The following is a 15864-nucleotide window of genomic DNA, read 5'->3' as shown; positions in this document are numbered from 1 at the left end:
GAATGTGGTCTAATGAACTTAAAAGTTTTTTTTTGCCTTTTAGCAATTCACTATGCTGTTGAATATTAATCCTCTCAAAAAAATGTTTGAAGAAATTTTTATTTAAGAAATCTGAAATGAGAAAAATTTAACCCCCCCCCCCCCCCCTTATTTTTCACCTCCCCCTTTCCTTTATTCCAAAACTGATATCAATTCAAATTTCTAATGGAGTTTGCAACAATAACTACTCTTTTAAATACATCATAAAATATTAAAATGTAAAATAAAGTGCTTGTTATCACTGAATGGTAAAGATTGGTTGGTAGTAAAAGTGAATATACATTGTTTATTGTATAAAACAATAAAAAAAACTTCATCAGCAACATTTTATATTGGCAAATTTCCAATGAAGTTATTTACATAAAGTTATTGGCAAATAAAAATAGAAAATGACATCATAGTCATGTCTGGCAAATGTCCAACATACATTATCTAAAAACATTTTAGATAAGATAAGGAAAAAAAGCTTCATCAGCAACATTTTATATTGGCAAATTTCCAATGAAGTTATTTACATAAAGTTATTGGCAAATAAAAATAGAAAATGACATCATAGTCATGTCTGGCAAATTTCCAACATATATTATCAACTACTATTCTATACAAAGAAAGATAACTCCAATTGAAAATTAATTGCTATTGCACAATATTGTGCAATTAGATATTTCTTGCTATTGTGCAATACTGTGCAATTGAAAATTTCTTGCTATTGCACAATACTTGATATGGAATCCTGATTTGGACCAACTTGAAAACTGGGCCCATAATCAACAAGAGGCTGTCACAACGACAGCAAACCAGATTTATTAATATTTATTTGTGTCCTGGCAATATCACAAGAACCATTACTGATGAATGGTGAAAGTGAAAATCGTCAATATCAAATTTGACCTCCATTTTATCATCAGTATCAACATCTTAAAATTTGAAAAGCTTAGATTGAATGGTTCATGAGTAAATGCAACAACGTGAATGGAAACGCCATTTCACAATCTTTCAAGAACCATAACTCCTGAACAGTAAAAGTCAAAATCGTCATAATTGAACTTGACTTTTAATTTGCCATCAGTAACAACATATAAAAATTTCAAAAGCTTTGGTTGAATGGTTCATGAGAAAATGCACGGACACGACTGGAAACACCATTTTTCAATCTTTCAAGAACCATAACTCCTGAACGGTAAAAGTCAAAATCGTCATTATTGAACTTGACCTCCATTTTGTCATCAGTAACAACATATTAAAATTTGGGAAGCTTAGGTAGAACAGTTCATGCATAAATGCACGGACACGACTGGAAACTCCATTTTTCAATCTTTCAAGAACCATAACTCCTGAACGGTAAAAGTCAAAATCGCCATTATTGAATTTGACCTCCATTTTGTCATCAGTAACAACATATTAAAATTTGGGAAGCTTAGGTAGAACAGTTCATGCGTAAATGCACGGACACGACTGTAAACTCCATTTTTCAATCTTTCAAGAACCATAACTCCTGAACGGTAAAAGTCAAAATCGCCATTATTGAACTTGACCTTCATTTAGTTGTCAGTAACAACATATTAAAATTTTAAAAGCTTTGGTTGAACGGTTCATGAGTTAATGCACGGACAACATTTGATTCCCGCCCGCCCGCCTGCCCGCCCGACCGACCGCCCGCCCGCCGTACATCCCCAAATCAATAACCGACATTTTTGTCACAAAAATCCGGTTAAAAATCAAAGTACATATTTAGATAAAGCATATCAAATAAGCACAAGAATTTAATTTTTGTTAAAATCAAACTTAGTTTAATTTTGGACCCTTTGGACCTTAATATAGACCAATTTGAAAACTGAACCAAAAATTAAGAATCTACATACACAGTTAGATTTGGCATATCAAAGAACCCATTTATTCAATTTTTGATGAAATCAAACAAAGTTTAATTTTGGACCCTCATTTGGACCAACTTGAAAACTAGGCCAATAATTAAAAATCTAAGTACATTTTTAAATTCAGCATATCAAAGAACCCCAAGGATTCAATTTTTGTTAAAATCAAACTAAGTTTAATTTTGGACCCTTTGGACCTTAATATAGACCAATTTGAAAACGGGACCAAAAATTAAGAATCTACATACATAGTTAGATTCGGCATATCAAAGAACACCAATTATTCAATTTTTGATGAAATCACACAAAGTTCAATTTTGGACCCTTTGGGCCCCTTATTCCTAAACTGTTAGGACCAAAACTCCCAAAATAAAACCCAACCTTCCTTTTATGGTCATAAACCTTGTGTTTAAAGTTCATAGATTTCTATTTACTTATACTAAAGTTATGGTGCAAAAACCAAAAATAATGCTTATTTGGGCCCCTTTTTGGCCCTTAGTTCATAAACTGTTGTGACCTCAACTCCAAAAATCAATCCCAACCTTCCTTTTGTGGTCATAAACCTTGTGTTGAAATTTCATTGATTTCTATTTACTTATACTAAAGTTATTGTGCGAAAACCAAGAATAATGCTTATTCGGGCCCTTTTTTGGCCCTTAATTCCTAAACTGTTGGAACCAAAACTCCCAAAATCAATCCCAACCTCTCTTTTGTGGTCATAAACCTTGTGTCAAAATTTCATAGATTTCTATTCACTTAAACTAAAGTTATAGTGCGAAAACCAAGAAAATGCTTATTTGGGCCCTTTTTGGCCCCTAATTCCTAAAATGTTGGGACCAAAACTCCCAAAATCAATCCCAACCTTCCTTTTGTGGTCATAAACCTTGTGTTAAAATTTCATTGATTTCTATTCACTTTTACTAAAGTTAGAGGGCGAAAACTAAAAGTATTCGGACGACGACGACGCAGACGACGACGCCAACGTCATAGCAATATACGACCAAAAAATTAAAATTTTTGCGGTCGTATAAAAACAGAATAAAGATACAGCCATGAATGCCTTATGAAACCTATAATTGCTTATATCCTCTTCATATGAACTCTAGTGGATCATTGTCTCATTGACAATCACACCCCATCTCCCCCTGAGTCCTTATTTTTTTTTATAAATCTCATTAAAAAATGTCATGCAGTTAACCCTGGAAATTTGAACAAAATTTAAAAAACGCCTTTCGGATGTGTTAAATAAGGGACATCTGTGATTAAATGCAACTATACCTTCATATAGAAACAATTAATAACCAAAAGCTTCAAAATTTTCTTAAATTTACCAATTCAGGGGCAGCATTGTTACCCTACAAAGGATTGCCTGATTGGTCTGAAAATTTAAGGGCAGATTGATATCTAATGATTAATTTTATCCTGTCAGATTTCTCTCTAAATACTTTGGTTTCAGAGATCTGAGCCAAAAACTGCATTTTACCCTATGTACTATTTTTAGCCATGTTGGCCATCTTGGTTCAATGGTGGGGTCATCAGACATATTTTTCAAACTAGATACCATAATGATGGTTGTGGACAAGTTTGGTTAAATTTGTATGAATGGTTTCAGAGCAGAAGATTTTTGTAAAAGATAACAAAAAATTGTTAAAAATTTACTATAAAGGGCAATAACTTCTTAAGGGGTCAAATGACCATTTTGGTCAAGTTGACTTATTTGTAGATCTTACTTTGCTGAACATTATTGCAGTTTACAGTTTATCTCTATCTATAACAATATTCAAGATATTAATCAAAACCGCAAAATTTTCTTATAATTACCAATTCAGGGGCAGCAACCAAATAAGTGATAATCCAATTCAGGCCCAAAAAAAATATACATGTATGTCTGTTTACAGTTACCCGACCAACCCTATCTTGAGCGCCGATCCTAAGCCATTTTATTTCCGTCATAAAGTGAAAAATAAACTGAACTTGTGTTAAAAGTGAGTTGCCTGTTACATACCAATGTTCATAATCATGAATATGATAGCTGTTTTAAGGAAATTCATGACTCGTGTGATGAAATAAACATTTTGCCGCCATTTTTTTTCCAATCAATAACAAAGGGAAATAATCCAATCATTAAAAATACGGGTAAACTCGTCCCACAGCAAGACAACCGCACAACTCAAAATCATGGCGCAAAAAAATAAAATGGAAAAAATTATAAAATGGAAATACCGACCTACCTACCCTATTTATTTTGATGATGTAACCTTAAACAAACATATATTTTTTTTTTGCCTCATCTGAAAATTTCAGGGTAGATTGATCTTGACCTGATAAACAACTTCACCCCACGTCAGATTTGCTCTAAATTCTTTGGTTTCAGAGAAATAAGCCAAAATGTACATTTTACCCCTATGTTCTATTTTTAGCCATGGCTGCCATCTTGGTTGGTTGGCTGGGTTGCCAGACACATGTTTCAAACTAGATACCCAAATGAATGATGATTGCAGCCAAGTTTGATAATTTGGCTTAGTAGTTTCAGAGGAGAAGATTTTTGAAATAGTTAACGAAGGACGATGAATATTGACTCCAAGTGATGAGAAAAGCTCCCTTGGCCCTTTGTGTTAACTACATACAAGTCATGTATATGCCCTTTCATGATAAATGAATAAGTCAATTAATTGAACTATGATTTGATCTGTCATATCAAGCAGGCATTTGGGTTTATGATTACAATTCTTTTTTTGAAGAAAGCAAATCATTCGTCTGTTATCTTCAGAACACTGCTCATTTACAAGCCCCAAGAAGCAATTTTTGAAGGCCTTGCACAAATGCTTAAAATCATTGTGCAATCAGTTTCTTAGTTGATGAGATGAAACATTGAACTCTTATCAAAAATTATGACCTATAATCCTGAGAAAATTTGTTAATGGCATGATTTTACATCTCAAAACTCATGAAACTGGAGAACTTTTGTGGAATGGAACATTTTTTTTACAACTAACAGTAAAAATTTTAGAAAATTAAGGCGAGATTATTCAAACATTATATTAATAAATTATAATTAACTTAAATATTTTGTTTACTTCTTCAAGTAAATAAAGATTACTTGTAGTATCATACAAGCTTACAGTAAATTACTTGAAAATTCTGGAGAATTTCATGGGAGCATCTTTTTACCACAGAACACCACAGAATACCACTGAAATTACCACAGAAGTTCTGAGTACACTCAAAATATACCACATGTACAGAACGCCCTTAATTTACCACAGAACTTCGCAATATTAATACTTCAGACACTATTTATTGTGGTATTGTTCATTCTTTTTATGATTTGACATTCATTTTTCAATTAAATTTTTTTTTCTATTTACATTGTTGGTTCGACTCACTATCGCTACTCCCCAAACTGAATGGTCAATCAAATTCATATGTAAATCCCTAACTATTAAAACCATAATATACAAAGATTATTTATATTTGAATACATTGAAGACCCATTGGTGGGCTTCAGCTGTTGTCTGCTCTATAGTCAGGTTTGTTGTCTCTTTGACACATTCCCCATTTCCATTTTCAATTTTATGTTAATCTTATTTGCAATTTTTAATTCATTTTTAGAAATGTTTAGATGCATTTCGTAATCATTTGTTAAGTTCATCTCGTTTTGTCATTGGGGCTACTCAGAGCGCACTGCTTGTCACCAGTGCTATTCAGAGCTTGCTGCTTAGAGTGGGTTTCTACTGTGTTGAAGACCACGAGGTCACCTCTGAATGATAGGTTTGGTGTTGCTGGTGTTGACTCTCAAGCTTTATAAAATATATCTACATTAGAATTGTTACCATTCACGAAAAGAACTTTCAGGTTTTTTTTGTCACTTTTTTTTTCTAAATTTTATTTTGAGAGTTGTAACAATAAATAACAGTCAAAGAGCAGATTGATTGCTCTGAGGGATGCTATTGCCATTGTTTTCATCATGTATTAGTATTATTTTCAATAATAATTCAACTGCACATGTAAAAATTGCTCGTAAAATGTAATTTACGTAATCTGAATAGTTATTCCTTGTGAGTTCGTGGTCTAGTGGTTAAGTCCCATGGCTACAGTGCTGAAGGTCTCGAGTACAATCCTCACTCAGGACACTAAAAATGTTAGTACATCAGAAGGGTGATTTTCACCCTCTCACACACAACTCTGGTACCCAGACCGGAGGAAACTAGCATGGGTACTATGGGGGCCTCGGTTGGTCAAAGTTGCTCCTGACTTTGACCTGGAGATCAATCTGCTGATATCTCTTCGGTTTGTCTGTTCCCACTGAGCAGCCCGGTTGATCTCTCTGAGTACTTCGGCTTCCTCCACCACAATAACAGACTCTGCACGGTGTCCTAACACTCCTTGTTGATGGGTTAGGGATTTTCCTTGTAAATATTAAACATTGTAAATACGTTAGTGACACATCTCCATTAATTCTGATAGAGAGTGTACATGGATTCCCCTGTACCCTCCCAGCTCTCGAGGGGTTCTTCGGATATCGGAGGAATCTACACGTACATACATTACCATATTCAACTTTAATAATAGCCAATCCTCGATACAAGTGTATGAACAATGTACTTATTGTGCTTTATTTTTGTACTATCAATTCCAAGTTTACTTTCCACAGCAGGCACACAGCAGAGAGTCACTGAGAGTGAGAGAAGGTATTTCACTTCCTAACTTATCACCTATTTTCCTACGTAAATTCTAGGTGGAACCCCATTCCTAACTCTTTAAATATTTAATTTTCTTTGGGTCAGTGGGCATGACTCCTTTCCGTACACATTCCTCTGTTTTAAATTGCGATCGGTTTTAATATAATCAGTCGAAGCTCAGACATAAATAAGTCTGAATCTGCTTTTGACTCATAGAGGTCTTAATTAGTAAGTTTTAGAATTTGTCTCCCTTTAATGCAAGACAAAATACGACTTTTATAAGTCAAATATTTTTAAGCAAGAAATAATTGACCAGATTCAAAAAGTTGCAATAATCGACTCCTTCAAGTCGATAAGTTATCAAAATTTGTTAACTTCAAGACCCACGCATATTTATAAAAAGGTCATGCATCGAAATCAAATAATGACAACACTGAAAGACAATGCTTTGTCTTCTAAAGAAAAATATGAATGAGAGTCTAAACTAGAGGCTCTAAAGAGCCTGTGTCGCTCACCTTGGTCTATGTGCATATTAAACAAAGGACACAAATGGATTCATGACAAAATTGTATTTTGGTGATGGTGATGTGTTTGAAGTTCTTACTTTACTGAACGATTTTGCTTCTTACAATTATATCTATAATGAACTTTGCCCATTAGTAACAGAGAACTATATTTGGTAAAAATTTACATAAATTTACCAAATTAATGAAAATTGTTAAAAATTGACTATAAAGGGCAATAACTCCTTAAGGGGTCAATTGACCATTTAGGTCATGTTGACTTATTTGCAGATCTTACTTTGCTGAACATTATTGCTGTTTACAGTTTATCGCTATCTATAATAGTATTCAAGATAACCAAAAACGGCAAAATTTCTTTAAAAATTACCAATTGGAGGGCAGCAACCCAACAACCAGTTGTCCAATTCATCAGAAAAATTCAGGGCAGATAGATATTGACTTGATTAACAATTAAACTTCTTGTCAGATTTGCTCTAGATGCTTTGGTTTCAGTTATAAGCCAAAAACTGCATTTTACCCCTATGTTCTATTTTTAGCCGTGGCGGCCATCTTGGTTGAATGGCCAGGTCATCGGACACATTTTTCAAACTAGATACCCCAAAGATGATTGTGGCCTAGTAGTTTCAGTGGAGATTTTGTAAAAGATTACTTAGATTTATGAAAAATGGTTAAAGATTGACTATAAAGGGCAATAACTCCTAAAGGGGTCAACTGACCATTTTGGTCATGTTGACTTATTTGTAGATCTTCCTTTGCTGAACATTATTGCTGTTTACAATTCATCTCTATCTATAATAATATTCAAGATAATAACCAAAAACAGCAAAATTTCCTCAAAATTACCAATTCAGGGGCAGCAACCCAACCGATTGACCGATTCATCTGAAAATTTCAGGGCAGATAGATCTTGACCTGATAAACATTTTTATCCCCATGTCAGATTTCCTCAAAATGCTTTGGTTTTTGAGTTATAAGCCAAAAACTGCATTTTACCCCTATGTTCTATTTTTAGCGGTGGCGGCCATCTTGGTTGGTTGACCAGGTCACGCCACAAATTTTTTAAACTAGATACCCCAAAGATGATTGTGGCCAAGTTTGGATTAATTTGGCCCAGTAGTTTCAGAGGAGAAGATTTTTGTAAAAGATTACTTTAATTTACGAAAAATGGTTAAAAATTGACTATAAAGGGCAATAACTCCTAAACGGGTCAACTGACCATTTTGGTCATTTTGACTTATTTGTAGATCTTACTTTGCTGAACATTATTGCTGTTTACAGTTTATCTCTATCTATAATAATATTCAAGATAATAACCAAAAACAGCAAAATTTCCTCAAAATTACCAATTCAGGGGCAGCAACCCAACAACCGATTGACCGATTCATCTGAAAATTTCAGGGCAGATAGATCTTGACCTGATAAACATTTTTATCCCACGTCAGATTTCCTCAAAATGCTTTGGTTTTTGAGTTATAAGCCAAAAACTGCATTTTACCCCTTTGTTCTATATTTAGCCGTGGCGGCCATCTTGGTTGGTTGACCAGGTCACGCCACACATTTTTTCAACTAGATACCCCAAAGATGATTGTGGCCAAGTTTGGATTAATTTGGCCCAGTAGTTTCAGAGGAGAAGATTTTTGTAAAAGATTACTTTAATTTACGAAAAATGGTTAAAAATTGACTATAAAGGGCAATAACTCCTAAATGGGTCAACTGACCATTTTGGTCATGTTTGACTTATTTGTAGATCTTACTTTGCTGAACATTATTGCTGTTTACAGTTTATCTCTATCTATAATAATATTCAAGATAATAACCAAAAACAGCAAAATTTCCTCAAAATTACCAATTCAGGGGCAGCAACCCAACAACCGATTGACCGATTCATCTGAAAATTTCAGGCGAGATAGATCTTGACCTGATAAACATTTTTACCCCATGTCAGATTTGCTCTAAATGCTTTGGTTTTTGAGTTATAAGCCAAAAACTGCATTTTACCCCTATGTTCTATTTTTAGCCGTGGCGGCCATCTTGGTCGGTTGACCGGGTCACGCCACACATTTTTTAAACTAGATACCCCAATGATGATTGTGGCCAAGTTTGGTTTGATTTGGCCCAGTAGTTTCAGAGGAGAAGATTTTTGTAAAAGTTAACGACGACGGACGGCGGACGCCAAGTGATGAGAAAAGCTCACTTGGCCCTTCGGGCCAGGTGAGCTAAAAATTGGAGATAATGTAAATTAACCTTACAATGCAACCACCTGGAACCACACTTAATGAGGTAAAACATCTGTGTTTAGTAAGGATGTTCAATTAGATAATTATATAAATATAGGTACAAATGTAGCTCAAGTCCTTGTGAACTCTCAGATAGGACTTTGCTCTCATAGGTGGTGTACTTTGGCCACCAAGTAAAATTAAGTTTTTTCATCAACATAAATAGACCTAAACAAGTCTGTCATTTTTTTACTTTAATAGATATGTCTAAAATTGAAAACACATTTTTATAATATAATAAATACATGTTTTGACTTCTTTAAGTAAAAAACAAAAATCTACTTGTTTATGTCAGAGCTCGACAGAACAATTTAATTTGTTTCGACGTATAGTCGTTTGATGAAAGTTACTTACGGAAGAGAGACAACTTGAAGCGATAACACGGAAGACTCCATTTTGGCTGAAAGGGTGTTCTTGTTACACCTTAAAGTTGTGGATTACATTTATTTTAATATAAATGATGCATATGATTTAAAATTATGGAACAATAACCCTCAATAGCAGACAGACATAGAAAGGATCTCGTGAGTTTCAAATTAATCAATGGAGTGGGGAATCCAGAGCAACCATTCAAGTCAAGAAAACTATATGCATGCGCATAATTACCTAAATATAAATTCCCTAGACTTGTGATTTATAGCAAGGATGTATATTAAATGTTAATTAAACGACCTCCATTTCTTTATGGAAGTACAATATCAAATATCAGTTTCATAATGGTGACATATAATCTGTTTTGCAAATAAAGAATTATTATTATATTATAAGAAAACTCCACTTCAGTTCTTATATGACAGAAATGGATTATCGATCGGAATTCAGAGAACTCTCGCATGTTATAAAAACTGGGGAATTCCCTCTGACGTGTTTCTAAATTTATAAAAACCCTAAATATAAATACTGCTTAATTCTGATTTTCCATGTTGTTAAAAACAAGGGGAATATCAAAACATGAAGATTATGAGAAGAACATTATAGGACAGTTGTTAAAATTTAATTCTTTTGTTTTTTATACCATTTAAAGCAAGACAATCTCAAGAATCTGAGATGTTCCTAGATGTTTAGAATAAAACAGTTGATGTGATGGCATGGCCCTGAGTCAATGGTATAAGTCTACAGATTGCTTAAAAGCAATCGTATCCCAAAATGGTAAATATGACATTTAAATTAAGTCATTAATAATTAACAAATTAATAAACTTTATGAAAGTGATTGAAGTAATTTGTTAAGCCTACAATGAAGTTCTACCCGTAGAAATATTTAAACTTGACTAATGATGTATGTCAAAGTTTTTTCCCTTAAAGTTATAATATAAAACAATTCTGTGCCAAAAAAAATATTATAAACTATCTGTTTTTAATTGTCAAAAAGTTCAAGTTTAATGAATGTTTTTTTTATTCTTATGTTCATGTATGTTGTGTGTGTATATGTATCTTCTCCAATCATTTGACAATATTTCGGATATTCTCCAAATTTTATATGCAAAGCCCTTTAAAAATGGTATATGTATTTCTTGCATTTTGCTATGATAGCGCTCAGAACTTATAAAACTTGCTGAATTGAGCATTCCCAATTAGTCCTATTTTGTCTTTTTGGACATGCATGCCAGTTCTACAATTATCTGTACCCATTCATACTTGTAAAATTTAAAAAAAAAAATATAATTCTTAGCTTTAATAGATTTGTATTTTTAACATTCTAAAGTATATTTCAGTAGTTGGTACTGTGAATGACTGAATAACACTGTTAATATCCGAATAACACTTGTAATGACCGAATAACACTTGAAAATTTAATATTTGCACATATTGGTGACTTTTAAACATTTATTATTAAATAATAGTATATTATCTATGTATTTTATAACTTATAAATGATTTACAGAGAGCAGATAAGTTCATTAAAAACTTTTTAAATTTAGTGTGTACATCCAATATGGTGACCACGGAAATCTCAATGGCCGCCATGTTCTATGTACAGCCTTTCAGTATTTTTTTTGTAATTTGTGTTCTGTGGTATATTTGGAGTGTTCTGTGGTAAAAAGACGCTCTGGAATTTCGTGGCAAGTGACTAAAGACACTCTTCAGCCAGTTAAGGGCTTCACTAGTATACCTGTATCATCATGTGATGTGTTTTCGTACTGATAACAATTTTCACTGCTTACGGTGTTCACTGTTGAGTTTTTATTCAGGTGTTTACTCAAATTTGAAAAGCTTGTCCTATCGAATTATTTTAGGTATCTAGTTTTTTTGTCAAGGCTTACTTAGATTTTTAACCTTTTTCCGATTACTTTGTGATTTTGGTATGTTAAAAAAACAGCGTCACATGTTTTCGTATGAATTAAAAATTGGATCAGTTAACGGACAGGAAATGACTATATAATCCGGAAATTAGTGTTTTCCAAAGGCGTGGTTCTGGTGATCGCTTGAATCATAATAAATTAAAGGTTATTCAATACTTTTCAGTACTAGAAATAAATAGTAAATAGTTTAAGGTTAGTGTTCCATGTGCTGAAATTGTTTATACATTCTCATTTATTTCCGATTGACACTTGGTTTCTATTTTCAAAGGACATTATTTTTTTTTAAAACAAAATGCAGTTTTTAAAATTTAGGGTTTAAATGTAAAAAGTTAAGACTGTTTTCATTTTCGTGTATCAAGGATGTATAAAAAGAATTGTCAATTAAAGAACCTTAGTGAGCGCGCTCACATACCCCACCATCCCCACATTGTCATTGGAGAAATGAAATAAGTGTAAGAAAAGAAAATTGTATAAGAAAAAAAAATTGAATCATAATTATCTGTCAATATGCACATCTACATAGTATTTCCTTATTATCTACAAAGTTTCATGAAATTCTGTTGTGTGGTTTCAGAGGAGTTGCGATTACAAACTGTTGCAGAAGTACATTGAAGCAAATAAGTTCAAAGGAGCATAACTCCTAGAAATAAAAAAAAATATCGTAATTTCCTATCAATATGCACATCTACATAGCATGTCCTTATTATCTACAAAGTTTCATGAAATTCTATTGTATGGTTTCAGAGAAATTGCGATGACAAACTGTTGCAGTAGTACATTAAAGCAAATAAGTTCAAAGGGGTGTAACTCTTGGTAAAAAAATTGAATCATAATATCCTGTCGATATGCACATCTACGTAGTATGTCCTTATTATCTACAAAGTTTCATGAAATTCTGTTGTGTGGTTTCAAAGGAGTTGCGATGACAAACTGTTGCAGTAGTACATTAAAGTAAATAAGTTCAAAGGGGTGTAACTCCTAGAAAAAAAATTGAATCGCAATTTCCCGTCGATATGCACAACTACATAGTATGTCCTTATTATCTGAAAAGGTTTTGTGAAATTCTGTTGTGTGGTTTGAGAGGAGTTGCGATGACAAACTGTTGCAGTAGTACAATAAAGTAAATAAGTTCAAAGGGGCGTAACTCCTAGAAAAAAAAATTGAATCGCAATTTCCTGTCGATATGCACAACTACATAGTGTCCTTATTATCTGAAAAGGTTTTGTGAAATTCTGTTGTGTGGTTTGAGAGGAGTTGCGATGACAAACTGTTGCAGTAGTACATTAAAGTAAATAAGTTCAAAGGGGCGTAACTCCTAGAAAAAAAATTGAATCGCAATTTCCCGTCGATATGCACAACTACATAGTATGTCCTTATTACCTGAAACGGTTTCGTGAAATTCTGTTGTGTGGTTTGAGAGGAGTTGCGATGACAAGAAACAGGACTGACGGACGGACTGGCGGTACGACGGACGGACTGACGGGTCAAAAACATTATACCCTCCGCAACCCGTTGCGTTGGGTTTAATAAAACATTGAGTAAATGGATTTTTGAACAGCCATTTTATAAAAAAAACATGATAATTTAACACGCTGGTTTGTAATAAAAATGACCAAAAAACCACATGACAGTCACATGTATTGAAGATCCGATGTCGGGGAGGCAGACAATATAGCTATACTTTATGTAATCCCTCAGAATATTGCTCAACGACTATTCTAATAAGGCATATTTTTGGCATTAAATAAAAATGACTAACCTGGGCAGTTTTATTAAATTAGTTCTAGCGTCTTTTAAATTGTCAAGTTGTAGTGTTGTTGTTGTTCCAAATAAAGAAAATGGAATACCCCCACAATATACACATGTGAAATCGAAACCGATGAAATATGGTCTGGATAATACGAAAAAATATGACATAGGACATGTAGGATAACATATGACATGATGATATTTGAACTTCTTTCATTCAAAAATAATAGTGCTCTTCACGGTTAGTTCGACCATATTGCCATCATTGGATAGGGGGCAGATTTTTTGGAAAGAGGTGGAAATAGGGAATAGTATGAAAGTATATAGGAAATCTTATGCATGTTTCCAAGCAACAGTTCTGTTTAATGATGTTTTCCCGTATTTTTCACACCAATTTAACCCCTATTATGAAAATCTGCCCCCTATCCAATATGGCCGAACCAACTGCTACATTGGCTATGTCACCACAGGCACTTGTTTCTTGTGTAAGTCACAGACTGCAGTTGGATATTAAAATAGACTTTAAATCAATAAAAAAAAATACATTCTAGTATCTTGTAGACAACAGATTAGTTCATCATTTTTAATTACTTTGAATTTTTTCTTCATAATTTTGGACGTTCATGATAAATTATTTCGAAGTTGGCAAACTGCCACCTACATGACCTACTATCATTACTTTTTTCAGAAGCAAAGAGCTATGCTAAAATCAAAAATCATTTATTGAGACTATTAATCTTAATTATTTGTTATGTACATAGCTTTCCTTGCGCTTACTTTTAAATATACCAATCGAAAATTAGGGCACTGGCTCCAATAGTCCTAGTCGGCCATTTCTAAACAACTGTGACGTCAATGGAAACCAATGCATTATATGGTAATGTCAAGAAAAGGTCCGAATGTCTATTAGATAACAATAGGTGCGTTTGGATAAAAGACCTTAACTATCGCACGGGACGGTACATTGAAAAAAGGGGGAAAAAGTCTTAAAATACATCGAGATACAGAACATTCCATTAAACAATAGTAAAGATTTAAAGACAGGAGAGATAAAAGTTAGAATAAGTACCCAAACGTACGTATATATTATTCCAAGCCAAAAGAGTTAGCCGGATCCGAAAGTTAACCCGATGTGTAAATCGAAATGGATGAAATTGCAGGGGTGGGTCCAGGTAAGGGCGTAATGGGCAGACGCGGAACAGAGAAATATATTTGAAACTCTAGATTTGCATATTCTGGTTCATTACACCAAGAATGGTTGAGATAGGTAGGCGTTGTTGTTGAAAAGTCAACTGAAAACCTTAACTTGACACGCAAGCACAGTCATGTAGACTATAAAGAAAGCCACAGTGAACCCCCCGATTATTATTGTTTTTCCTTTCTTCTTCTTCTTCTTCTTCTTCTTCTTCTTCATCTTCTTCTTTCAGTACAGAGTCGGACTCTTCTTGAGTGTATATAAATGACTCTTGTTCGTGAAATCATGAGGCCTTCCCTCCTCAATTATTAAAACTTGCAGTAGCTTTTTACAGTAATTTTTGAAAATAATCTGCGGGCTGATTAAAAGCCGAAGATTTTATAACATAATAATCGGCGGTGAATTTTTAAAGCCGAAGATTTTGAAAGCCGAAGATTTTAAAAAGCCGTAGATTTTGAAAAGCCAAAGATTTTGAAAAGCCGAAGATTTTGAAAGCCGAATATTTTGAAAAGCCGAAGATTATAGAATTTATAATAGTCGGCGGGATTGTAAGAGCCGAAGATTTATTTGTATCCGTGTATTTTTAAAGGGAAAAAATAATTATAATCGGGGGGTTCACTGTGGCTTTCCATAACTGTGGCTTTTCAATAATATGTGATATATACCCGTTTTGTTAAAATATACTTTTTCACTGTTTTGGTCTTGTGATGATTTTGTATCTAAGGTTAGATTGTTTATATTAGTTACTGTTCTGCAGAAACCTTATTTTATGCATTTGTATAAAACTTTAATAAACATAGAAAAGAGTAAGATTTTTCGCGGGGAAACTTTGGGTCAGGTCAAATGTGAAGGGGTGTTCCAAAGGAAACTGTCCAAATGAGTAATGTGACACTTGAGCAGAACACCCCTAGCTCCCTCAAGAATGGTACAGTTTCAATCGGGGTATATAAGCAGGAGATATTCCTAGCTCAGGGTCGATTGTCATAAGTCTACGGAGACATAAGACCACGGTCCGTTTATATTCGAGATTGGTATCTCTTATATAATAGATAATATTACTAAGTGTAATAAAGAACAGGTTGGTGTCTGTTAGAAATACGGACTTGTACGTTTAAAACCTGAACCGTATAGAACAAGTGTGTGTCTGTGTGACCACCTTGTAAAATACATAATTGTACCAACAGAACAAAGACAAGTGTGTAAACTTGTAGGGTACATTATTT

The 15864-nt window shown here is 33.6% G+C and overlaps 1 protein-coding gene across 3 annotated transcripts in view; it reads right to left on the bottom strand.

Annotated features, from left to right (window-relative positions):
* Positions 1 to 14320, bottom strand: part of LOC139498601 (uncharacterized) — a 51749-nt gene extending 37429 nt beyond the window's left edge. The window contains exon 1 of one of the 3 annotated variants that reach the window (XM_071287061.1): positions 14224 to 14320. The gene's annotated coding sequence lies outside the window, so the exon portion shown is untranslated. Of the gene's footprint in view, positions 1 to 3918; positions 3938 to 5608; positions 5628 to 14223 lie in introns of those variants that run through there. The other 2 variants (XM_071287063.1, XM_071287062.1) reach the window with 2 other exon arrangements.
* Positions 14321 to 15864: the final 1544 nt, after the last annotated feature.

Source organism: Mytilus edulis, chromosome 12 (genome assembly GCF_963676685.1).
Source record: "Mytilus edulis chromosome 12, xbMytEdul2.2, whole genome shotgun sequence".
In the NCBI taxonomy this organism is placed as follows: Eukaryota; Metazoa; Mollusca; class Bivalvia; order Mytilida; family Mytilidae; genus Mytilus; species Mytilus edulis.
This window is presented reverse-complemented; position numbering and strand designations above follow the sequence as displayed.